Source organism: Engraulis encrasicolus, chromosome 1 (genome assembly GCF_034702125.1).
Source record: "Engraulis encrasicolus isolate BLACKSEA-1 chromosome 1, IST_EnEncr_1.0, whole genome shotgun sequence".
In the NCBI taxonomy this organism is placed as follows: Eukaryota; Metazoa; Chordata; class Actinopteri; order Clupeiformes; family Engraulidae; genus Engraulis; species Engraulis encrasicolus.
Genome location: NC_085857.1, coordinates 16,398,431 through 16,408,413, shown reverse-complemented (window position 1 = coordinate 16,408,413; position 9,983 = coordinate 16,398,431). Strand labels below are relative to the sequence as shown.

Here is a 9,983-nt window from a genome sequence, read left to right as displayed (position 1 = left end):
CCTATTCTTGCATTTGGCAGTTAACCCGCGAGTCGCCGTACGTTGCAGCCAAGCCAAGCCAACAACAAGGCAACCTCTATTCACACGATTAAACCTCAGTTCGGTCCTTAGGGGGGAGGTTCGATGCGGATCTATAAATGTCCTGCAACCTCCATAAATCTCGATGCAATATTTACCTCACCGCTAACTGGCCATTAATTAAGGTGCTCGGTGAGCCGCGGTTGTTATTAGCCTTCGATTTTTTTTTCTCTCCACAGATCCTAATTCGTTTGACAATATTCCGTCGCGTCAAGTCAGGTTTCCTCTTTTCGTGTTCTTCTGCGAAACCAGTCCGCCAGCTAGCCAGCCAGCCGGTGCGTCTTCTTCAAGATTCCTTAAAATGGCAACACAAGTCCCTTGAGGGCGACGAGACAAGAGAGATAGAGAGCAAAACAAGCGAGACAGAGAGGTGTCCGTTGCTTTTGTTGCAGCGCTGCTGTCATTCAAAATGGACTTGCCTGGGCTTGGAGAAGTGCAGACCTCTTTTCAGAGGAGGAGGGGGGCTGGCTAACTGCGGGAACCCCACCACCCTCTCCTCGTCTTCTGTTGCTGTTCAAGCTATTGTCCTCTCCAATAACCACATCCAATCCGCCGTGCTGCTGAATAGCACATACAAACGTCCACAACACCGCAACGACAACTCAACCTCCCCCCTTTCGTCCCTATCTCCACCACGGTCACATGCAGCACGCGAGGTTCGTCGCCCGAGTAGCTGAGGGAATCCCACGACATAAACCTTTCTCTCGGCGCGTAAATCGGGCGCGTGCGGCTTAATTCATAGGTCACTGACCTCGCGGACAACGACGTCGTTTGATGTCCTACTAATAACAATGATGAAGTTCAATCCCCTCAGTCAGTCAGGGTAGACCACGGAGTGCTTTAATGCTCTTTCGCCGCCCCCACTTCTCTCTTTGTGTGGAGTGAGTGGTGGACTGTTTTTAGACTCGACGGCCGTTCCTCATTGTCTTTGTGAAGATATGGAGGACCGTTACTTATGACAGGGTCGTGTTTGTTTACAACTAGTATCATCAAAGGGCTACCGTGTGGGAACTGTGAAGGCTGGCACACACACACACACACAGACGTGTGGTGGCGGGGGGGGGGGCGGGGTTGCGGCGAATGAGGGTTGTGAAATATGGCAAGCCAAAGCGGCCACATTTCGGATCAAAGTAGCACGTTAAGATTGAAATTCGCCCGTTAAAAGCGCCCGTTTTCCCGGAATACGGGCGCTTTTTTCGCCGTCTTTCACCAACAACGGCCGCTCTGTACGCGCGCCATGATGCATTGGAACGACGCACGTCACCGACGCCCGTAATTTCATGTCAAAGCGCGCGTTCCTGACGCGCGTCGCTACCGAGACAACGGGCGTTGAAGACGTGCGTTTTCCTAATATGATAATAATGTCCATCCTTCTTTTCCGAGAGCCAATGCATTTGAAGTGGTTGCGGCCAATCGCTGATCAAGACAGCCAGACCAAGACAGTTCATCACAGATGAATAACAGGAAGCAGGAAACTTTCTGATTAAAATATTAGTGCAATCAATGACAAAACACTTGCTTAGGTCAGAGCAGTTTCGAACGCCATAGCTCATGTTCTTTCTCTCTCTCTGCAAAGGTTTTGTAATGTTCACCATCTTGCTGTTTTGTGTAGGCCTACTTTTGTGGATTGCGAAATGACGTAATAGCGCCGAAAATGGCAGCCTTGTTTTTCGCTTCTCATCTTTCTGATATAGGCCTATTTTTAATAACATTAGGCCTACTATGTATCAGAGGTGGAAACAGTAGGCCTACAGAAAATGTGTAACCACTGCAAATGTTTGTTGAGTACATTTTGACCCACGTAGCTAAACAGCATAAACGCCGTTGTGCTGAGGATTGCACATGCAGATAGGGTTACAAACTATCCATGACTTTTCACTGGATACCTAAAAAATAAAAGAAAGCTGAGGTGGATCCATCCGGAAAAAAACTTCCAACTACTCACTGAGTAGCTAGCACCTGGTAAGTGTCTTTCAACATTTGTTTTACACTAGTAACCTCTTAATACGTAAAATATAGGCAATTCAAGTGTAAGGTGTCATGTAGATGACTTGTCAACACAAGATGCTTTCCATAAGAAAGCATCAATGATGCAGAGCTATGTTCTACCTAGCTATGCCATTGCAGTAACTGGCGCTATGCTAAAATATTGTTATGCTGAGATATTGAGAGGGCTGTGTAACGCGTGTATATAAGCACGGCATTTTTTAGTGCTCTTAGTAGAAAAGAAAGTTCAGTGTTATGGTTTAAATGTAAAGGTAAACCATGTGTACATCTCTAACGCCGAATTTCCTATAGTAGGCTTACTCTTCATAGGATGCTGTCATGAAATGCACAGGCCTACCCAGCCTTCATGTTGTCCTTGTAATTAATGTTAAGTGTAACACTTAATGTTTTCACAAAATTGTCTGCCTTCCAAAATGAGACATCAGTGGCCTAATGGTTAGGGAGGTGGTCTTGATATTGGGGCAGGTGCGAAACCCATCCTTACCTCTCTCCTCATCTCCATCATGGCTGAAGGGCCCTTGAGCAAGGCACTTAGCCCCACAATGCTGCAGGGACAGTAACCAATTCACTGTGAAAAACTTGGTTGTTTGGGATAAAAATTGTCATTTAAGTATATCTTTCTATTTCTCCAGGTGAGAAGAGCAATGGTCTGATGGCTGAGATTGGATGTATGGAAGAGACCGAGGTCCAGCACACCAAGCCAAGTTTAACCAATTAACTTACCCATGTCAGCGTCTGCACCAGACCATTTCAATGTATTAATCAGATCATTCAGTTGTTCATAGACTTTATTTTTAGACACAAATTACACATGCATTTTAGGGTTACAATGGTGATACGAGGGGACGTCTATCCTGAGATGGACATACAACACATGTGCATTTTATATTAATGAATGGTTCTCTGAACTACTGTGGTATCCTGACCCGAGTTCATATTACTTACATGCAGCATAATCCAGGCACCAAAATACCCATGTAACTGGATACGTACATATGCTGGAGACAATAGAACTAGAGTAATTAGTTTTAGACTAGACTCAATATACTGTAGACAGACAAAGAACATGTTCTAAGTTGTGTACAATAAAATACCAAAGGAAATGCCTGGACGGACATCATTTCAGTTATTTCATATACATGTATGTTATTATCACAACTACTGTGTGTCATCACTGACTACTCCCACAACAGGTACAGGTCAGGAGATGAATGCATCAAGGGAGGAATGTGGGGGTAGGCACGGTGGATAAGGAGACAAGCATCACTGATAGTGAGGCCACAGTGGGTTTACATACAGTGTTCAATCTCGCCCTCCAACCCGTGCCTGCAGTTCACCTAGGGAGCGCTGTCGAGACAGCAGAGCTCATAAGGCTGGCGCTAATATATGACAATTGTGCTCGCTGTCGGCTGAAACTTGACAATATTACTTTAAGTTCTGAGAAACCAATGTGGATTTAAATGAAATGTACAATAACCTGGGAGTCATGCCCTTCTGATTTCTTACAGCTTTGGCATTTATGAGTCAGGCTCCGCTAGCATCTTGCTAACAAAATTGCTTTACGGCCGTCGTGATCACAGCAATGCAGCCGGGCGACCAATCCAAACGCAGTGTGTGAAGCCACTCGTGATGTCATATTGACAATAAATATGTATCTTACAAAGATCCACCGAGTTTAAACATTCAAACTAAGTGCTGTTTGAAAGGGTAATTTATCCTGCCTTTTAGAAAAATAAAATGAAACGATGATACCAATTCTTTCCCAAAGCAATGGCAGCATCTGTGGTTGAGCTCCATGGGACCCTATTCATTCTAACAGCCTCTGCGCTCCTTGGCCCTCCTCTGCGCTGTCTGGATGGCGCCACTTAGTGGACAGTACCACCCGGAAAAAGTGGCGAGATTCCTCTCTCGTACTACCCATAAACACTCTGGTGAGGCGCTGGCAAAGCCTAAGCGAAGCCTCTCAGGCAACTTCTTCATGATGGCTTCCTGTGCTGATAAAAAAGGAAAACATGTTATTTAAATTAATATGGTAATGCATTGTAATATACATGTGTTAGACAATGAAAACATCTGACATTTTGGTGTGGGAAGTTTCATGGATAAATTGGACCACCTTGGTGGCCAGTGTACATTAATTGCACATTGCACTAAAGAGCAGTGTGTGAAGGCTCAATTAACGGGGAAAGAGCAAAGCACATAACAGCATGGGTGACAAACCAACATTAAAAAAAAATCTGGTGCATATTTGACCAAGATAAAAAGTCTTTATGACTTATTAAGAGCCACTGTATCCAAGGTAATATCTGCATACCAACAAGAAGGATGATCAGACATGCGTCCACAGTTAATCCTGTTGGATGTGGTTCATCTTGGTGGTATGCAGACATAACCTGGGATAGCCCACCAAGAATTTCAAAATTTTTAACCCATTATGTTGTGTGCATTGCAATATTTTGAAGAGAACTGTGAGAACTCTTATTACCCTGCTAATTGAACCTTCACACTCTGCGTCAGCTTCCGACACCAAGATGTTTCATTGTCTAACTCCTGTACTGTTACAGTACTGATTGAATTAATTACCGGATGTAGCACTATGTTGTCTGAATTTAAAAATGTGATGCCAGCCAGTAGGCTAAATAATATTTATCACAACTCACTATTCATTTATTTACCTGTGCTGCTAGGATGCAATTCTACACCATCCTGACGAACCCTGGGCACATAGAACAGTCTCATCCTTCTTCACCATGACTCATGGTTTTAGTTTGGGTGCTGACCACCTGACTCTGATGAACCTGCAATGACAAAATGAAAATATATACATCCTATTACATTATAGGCCTACACTGGAGGTATAGCATAAATGGAAAGAGAAAAAAAATGCATGTACCCCTAGATATGCATAAAGTGTAAATGTGTGCAGTTCAGTAATAGATGCTTCAGAAATGAGGATACAGCATAATGATGAGATACACTGATAACAGGTATGCTGTGCTCAAGATTTCAAATGAACCTTTTTCATCACCAGCCAAAATGGCTAATAGATGTTTAATCTCACCAATGGGTCAAAGTGGCTACTAAGTTTTATTTTGTACCAGCCAACCTGAGTTTTCACCAGCATTTGGCTGATTGCAATGTTAATTTAGAGCTCTGGCTGTGCTTTTCTTTCTATTGAGGGGCTTCTCAGGTTTTATTTATGCATAAACTAATCAAAGTGTAGGCTAATAAGCGGTGTAATGTTACACCGCTTATATGCCTACACTTTGATTAGTTTAAGCATAAATAAAACCTGACTATACGAGTCCCCCGTATCAACTGGCGACTCCATGTAAACACAATGATTGGTCAAAACGAAAGTCTCAATCCTGGTCTAAACGAATACACCCCAGATTAGTGATACTTAAATTTACGTCCAATCTCCACTGCTTCTAGCATCTGCAGTCGCCAGTTGTTACGGCCAAAGATACTTTTTCACACCGGTAGTCTGTCCTAAATGTGTTTCTACATGTCTAACAATTCAACACCTTTTGAACACAATACAACAACATTGAAATAAGCTTAGGCCTACTTCTTGTTGCATTGTGCAAACGTTGCGTCTGAAACAACAATGAAATCCAGTTGGATCAAACGTAACGAGTGAAACCAAGTTAACCTTCACAATACGTCCGAGAAGAAAAATAAAAATATGAAGACCTGTCTGAAGCAAAAAAAAATACAGCATTGAGTGGTGTTGTATGTTAGCATCTTACCTGTGCCATGAGGAGGATGCCGCCGCGTTGATGAGCCATCAGTGACGAACTGGTGCATAAAGTTGCTTTGTAGTAGGCAATGAAGAGGCTCGGTGTAAAGGTAATACATTTAGTGAAGTAGTTTTAAATTGACACGGAATAAACAATCCACTGCAGGCAGAGTGAGTACGTGCTAGCAGCAACAACATACACTTCTTCTTCTCCTCCCAGGAACCGTATGCCCAAATATGCCATCTAGTGGCGCAGAATACAATAAGGTTTTGTACATAATTAAATCTGCGCCAGTGTAGAGTATCCAGCTCAATAATTTTAACATTAGGTAATTTTGGCATATTCGGCAACGCTTATTTTTCTTTTCTTTTATCTCAAAGGCGAGAGAGCAGCCTGCGAGTCCTCAGTAGAACATGTTTTCTACGCAAGATCTGATATCACCAAGGATGAACGTTTTAGCCGGCCAATCAGAAGTCAGCAGCAAGAGAAGAGCCCGCCTACTCATGAAGTCGTACACATGAAGGAAGGTCCAGCGAGTGGGGTTGGTATCAGTGTGGTAAGTTTATTCTCAAGTTTGGGCTTTATATGACAGTAGGCGTTTCATTTCAAACCATCTACGAGTGCAGATATGTCTTATGAGCAGAAAAGACTCGTGTTATTACGGTGCCAATGTATTTTCTTTCGTAAAAACAATACGCTAGTTAATAGTTAGCTACCATAATAGCTTATCTAGTTAGCATAACAGCTAATAATGATGTGACCTGTACGTGTGCATTTATTGTTTTGGCAAATATTGTTAATCACCGTCGTCACATTTCGTCTTGACATCTGGTGAAGAGGGCAAAAAAGTATTGGGCTGAGTGCAAGCAGCTACATTTAGAACAAGACGAGGGAAAACTCACTGTAACACTATGCTAGGTCCGACAAGGTTTTCATATCGAGTAGACATCTGTAAATAAGGCGTGTGTTGGTTTAATGTAGCGATTGTTTTAGGATGGGGCTCCGTTTAAGTCATTAAATCTGCACGCACATAACCGTGTTGCCCTGGCTGGTCGTAATGGTTCAAAGCGCTTACGTGCAACTTTGAAGTTGCAATTCATCCTCCTGTCACTTTCGAGCAGCTACCGGTAAAATTTGCTGAACCCTCGCTCTCGTACCCGAAACAGCATCATCACCAGTGTTGGGCAGTAATGCATTACAAAAGTAATTAATTGCCTCTACTGTAATGCATTACAGGGCAAAAATATGTAATATTAACTTAGTTACAATGCTTACAAGTTACATTTCAGTGTGGTGGGTCAGAAATAAGCTACTGTATTCCTGAACCTGGTAGTTTTAGTTTGCATGCTGCCAAAACACCTCTTGGGTGGGAGGTAAAAGTCATGACTCATGCAAAAGTAGTGTAATGCCTTATATTTTAAATATAGTAATGATTTAGTGTAAGGGATTATTTTGAAAAGACAGTAACATAACATGTAAGCTTAATCAGTAGTAACTTGCCCAACACTGATCATCACCCATACGACATGCATTTCATTTTATTATAACCAGGGTGCGATTTGTAGTCAGGGATTGTCTTGATATCGCCACTTTTTCTGCATGATTTTATCACAGTTCAATGTAATTCCATTGATATCGCTTACAATCTGAAACATATTCCCCCTTCTGGTTTTCCAGATCACAAATCGCACCCTGATTATAACCATTGCATTACTCTGGTTATACAGTAGCCCACTACTTTTCATTACATGTAATGATGTAGAGATCTAGAGCTAATATAATGCTTCTCCCAGTAGGCCTAGTGGATCCACACCGTGACCTAAGTGCACTGGACCCTGTTGATATGCAGCCACCTCAGCTTCATGAAGAAACGGCAAGATGTGAGTTAACAGAGCATATGCTATACCTTCTAAGTGTGAGATTACACGCCTATGTGCCTACCCATGTTTCATGTTCAAGCCATATGTGGACCAATTGTTAGATATTTAAAATGATCATTGTGGACTAAATAAATTATACAAATGGCCAAGGTTTGACATCCCCGCTCCATGAGAAAGGCCTATACTTTGCACAACCTGGAGTGAATGCCTACTGTGTCTTTTGTTTCCTGCTAATACTGTATCATTGTAATAAACACAACATTCTTTTGCTACTTTACCTGTCATTTCAGTCAGATGACTACACCGTTTCAGATCTACTCATCTCGCTCACCTGTCCACCTGGATGAAGGATCACACTCTGCAGCTGAACATGTCCAAAACCAAGCTCCCAATCAAATTGTTCTAGGTTAATCTCTAACAACAACCTTTTTCTTCCTGCATTGTGCCTTGCTGATTTTGTTTGTTTGCACATGTGACTGAGGTAGCCTGGTTTTACCAGACCACATTAATTGCTTCGTAAGTAATTTTAGGTCTGGATCCTTCGTGTCCTTGAGCACCAGGGCGGGAGAAGTGAGCTCAGCTCTGATTTGAAATGAGCTCTGTCCAATCGCTGACAATTGACGTATGTTATTCTGCCAAGTGCATTCACGCCGGTTGTCAGTGTTGCCAGATGTACGATAATTTATACCATAATTTTGTTCTTCCGCCGGTCAGGTAGCGTATGTCACACTTAGTATACAAAGCTTGACATGGTACCATTAAAGTCCCAAGATGGAGCAAACAACACAGGTGTTGACATTATATAGCATGGGCAACTTATGATGAGGAGGGCCATGTTTTTTTCAGCATCAGGGGTTCACATGACCACAGATCTGACTCCAATTTACAGAGTTGGTTGTTCTCTAACTGTCCATGTTGTTTGGAAGGAATATAATACTCTACCTGTATACTCAATACTCTATTGGGCAGTCATGGGTAAGCAGTTAGGGTGTCAGACTTGTAGCCCAAAAGTTGCCTGTTCAACTCCCGACCCGCCAGGTTGGTGGGGGGAGTAATAAACCAGTGCTCGCCCCCATCCTCCTCCATGACTGAGTTACCCTGAGCATGGTACCGTCCCGCCTTGCTTCTTTGGGACACCATTGAGGGCTGCCCCCTTGCACGGATGAGACATGAATGCACTTTCGTAGTGTGCAGTGTTCACTTGCGTGCTGTGTCACAATGACAATGTGAGTTGGAGTTTCCCAATTGGGCTTTCACTTTCACGCTTTCACTCTATTGGCCCACAGTATAATTACAACATATTGATTCAGTAATCATTTTGAAAAAAATATGGTCATTATTTTTTAATTAGGCCTACTGTTTTATCTATAGGGCGCATTGAGTGAGGAGGCGGGCTGCATGTGGCCCCCGGGCATCCATTTGCCCATCCCTGTTGTAGAGTGAACTACACAGTGATTGCTGTCTATAGCAGTGGTTCTTAACCTGGGGTTAGTGTTGAGGTTATGGCCAAAATTCTGTTTGAGAACATTAAAATTAGGCCAAATCAGAACCAAATTAAAAAATGATGGTCCCCATTTAAAGCCATAAAGATTTTGATTGATGTCTCTTTGTAATTATAAAGGATGATATTAATCACCTGAATCATTTTTAGCCTATTGTTGGACATTGCAGCCTAAAGGTTGTCGGTTCGACTCCCGACCCACCAGGTTGGTGGGGGCAGTCATCAAGCAGTGTTCTCCTCCATGACTAAAGTATCCTCAGCATAGTATCGCCCCGCCGCACTCCTCCCTTTCCGGCGCCATTGTGATTTGCCCCCTGGCATGGATGGGGCATAAAATTGATTGCTTTGTGTGCCGTGGAATGCTGTGTCACAATGACACTGGAAGTTGAAGTTACCCAATTGTGCTTTCACTGGGTTATTTAATGGAAGGTACCGTCATCTATTACCTATTAGAAGTAGAATTTTCCATAATTTGGTATGTTTTTTTTTTTTTACTGATGGTCTTGGATAGTAATTAGAACTGTTTTTTTGCAGCAACTGGATAGCTACAAATCCATCCAAGTTTTGAAATTGAAAGGGTGCCCTCCCCTTTCCACATTTTATTAAAACTGTTAACCTACTGTTAAAGGAGCAGTCCTGCCAATTTCAATATGCTGTTGTATTATTGCTCACACTACCCTTGACTTGTTAGTACATTGCATTTTTCGGCTCAGCCCTTTCCGAGATCTGGGCTATTCTAATGGGGGCAGATTTTGTTTACATTAAAAACTATCT

At 42.7% G+C, this 9,983-nt stretch overlaps 1 protein-coding gene and 1 long non-coding RNA gene across 3 annotated transcripts in view; one reads left to right on the top strand and one right to left on the bottom strand.

Moving 5' to 3' along the window:
• The window catches only part of ttyh3b (tweety family member 3b), a 122,917-nt gene extending 122,052 nt beyond the window's left edge, over positions 1–865 (bottom strand). The window contains exon 1 of the mRNA XM_063198016.1: positions 1–865. This exon is cut by the window's left edge and continues 561 nt beyond it. The gene's annotated coding sequence lies outside the window, so the exon portion shown is untranslated.
• A 5,442-nt stretch (positions 866–6,307) lies between these two features.
• LOC134452013 (uncharacterized) lies at positions 6,308–8,148 on the top strand. 2 transcript variants are annotated; one of them, XR_010035354.1, is made up of 3 exons: positions 6,308–6,384; positions 7,622–7,708; positions 7,999–8,148. It is a non-coding gene; the product is annotated as an uncharacterized LOC134452013 (long non-coding RNA). The 2 variants fall into 2 exon arrangements; XR_010035342.1 differs by lacking the exon at positions 6,308–6,384 and having other exon boundaries at positions 7,421–7,708.
• The last annotated feature ends 1,835 nt before the right edge of the window (positions 8,149–9,983 follow it).